Here is a 2,069-nt window from a genome sequence, read left to right as displayed (position 1 = left end):
TTTTTTTTTATAGTCATGGTACCTTTCTGGAGGGCCCTGAGATTCATTCTTTTTTAATCACTCAAGTACCGTTTTGCACAAGAGAGTTATATACATATGCAGGCCGGTGTCAGCTGTGGAAGCCAGCAAGGCCCGGTGTTGGGGCCCATGTGTCCAGATTCAGGTGTAATTCCTACGACATGGGGATCTTTAACCTGTGCTGGCTTCACCCAACACTTTGCCGTTTCTTTAGCATTTTGCGATCACTGAAAAGCGAAATTTATGGCTAGCATCCGATCCGGCGACCGTGGGCTCGGCGGCCGAGCTTCAAAACCACCGAGCCATTGTGGCTGTCATGGAAAGAATGTTACATTTAAAAAACGACATTTTACAGAAGATATCAACGAATATCTTATTAACAGTTCCGATTTCACCGTTCCAGCTGTTTTGCCGGGTACTTGGGTGTTGTGGGCTGTGCTCTGAGGCTATTGAGAACCCGCCATGGTCCACTGTTCTTGCTCTCTGTTAAAATCGTAAGGCCTAATGAAATCTGCAAAATCATGGAGCAGAAACGACGCTCTGCTACATTCCTGTTTATGTATTTTTTTTTATAATTTGGTACTGCATTGCTATTAAGCATTAAAGTAGGGAGGTCGCTTTAGCGTACACAAAATAAAAAATCAAGCACTTAACGCGTGAAAGAGAAAAAAAGCTTTGTTTCACACAGAAGTAACAACATGTGGAGGCAAAACTTCCCATTCACTGACTGAGCTGACAAATAACGAATAAATGAGTACATGACCTCTAAAACGGCGTTCGCAAAATTTTCGAAACATTAGACAGGTGTTTAATGTATATTTCTTTATATGTATACTAGTTTTAGGATGATGAATATTGTGCACAATCTTCAATCTGAGATTTCTTATTCGAATTCTAAGATCTGGTCATTGAAGTTCGCGTTCGCTTTCCGAGATTTGCCACGCGTTCCGCATATGTTTCAAGTGTTTCCTTTTTATATTGCTAGGCTGTCCACGAGGACGACCAGTAGTCAGATCACTGACTATCTACACAAGTTCAGTCGTGCGTTCTTTTCGGTCTGTTCTGCTAAGACATAACTAAATAACCTGCTTTAATATGCTACACGCCACATAAGGCAGTGTGCGACGTTTTGTTCATACGGAACAGTTCCTACAAAGTACAGATATTACCTAACGAGATCAAAAAAACCCTCGCCGCAACACCTATGAAACAATCCGCTTCGTGCACATCGACAAAGTAATGTTTTCAGCGCAAACACGAGAACAGTTCCTGATGGATGCTATGCCAACTTCTGTCTGCCCTCTTCACTCTACTACACGCCTAAGCTGGGAACGCACACAACAACCCGCTTTGACTCGCAGCGGCCTGTCGGGCCATAGGGCTCGCTGCCATGTTTTCCGAAACGGTGCCGACGGAGGGAGCGCGCGTTCTTTCACCGTCGCCCATCTGATCTCATTTACCGGTTTAAGTTTGTTCCCATGGCAGAGCGTTCTTCGTCCGGGGGTGTAGCTCAGATGGTAGAGCGCTCGCTTAGCATGCGAGAGGTACTGGGATCGATACCCAGCACCTCCATGGATACCTTTAATATTTTTTTAATGCAGGGTGGTGTGGACAGGCAAAACAGGCATAAAGTTAATTTTTCTTTAGGCGCTCTAATGCGATTCCAAAGAGACGCTGCAAGATACTGGGAATTTTTTTTTTTGTGATACTGCATTGTATCTGCAAAAGGAAAACTGAGAGTATGCGCTTGTCAAAATGGTCAAGCACAAATCGAATACGAATGACGCGCAGAGGGTGTTTATTCGAGAAGGCATCTTTATTTTCACTTGCTGGAGCATTTAACTTTGTTAAAGATTGAACCGGCAATCCTTAACAAGAAAGGCATCGTTCAGATCAGTAAAACTGCTGATTAGAGCACGGTCTTTATTAATGAAAACGACATGATTGTCTCTTTATAGACATAAGAATTCCATGATCGGATGGAGAACAAGAGTTCCTGGGTGTGACCAGACATTTATATTTACAGTAGGAATAAACCCTAATACAGACTA

At 43.2% G+C, this 2,069-nt stretch overlaps 1 non-coding gene across 1 annotated transcript; it reads left to right on the top strand.

The window, feature by feature from the left end:
- The first annotated feature begins 1,517 nt into the window (after window positions 1-1,517).
- Window positions 1,518-1,590, top strand: TRNAA-AGC (transfer RNA alanine (anticodon AGC)). Its single transcript has one exon. It is a non-coding gene; the product is annotated as a tRNA-Ala (tRNA).
- Window positions 1,591-2,069: the final 479 nt, after the last annotated feature.

This window comes from Amblyomma mixtum, chromosome 8 (assembly GCF_055824585.1).
Source record: "Amblyomma mixtum isolate Tamu chromosome 8, ASM5582458v1, whole genome shotgun sequence".
Taxonomy (NCBI): domain Eukaryota; kingdom Metazoa; phylum Arthropoda; class Arachnida; order Ixodida; family Ixodidae; genus Amblyomma; species Amblyomma mixtum.
This window is presented reverse-complemented; position numbering and strand designations above follow the sequence as displayed.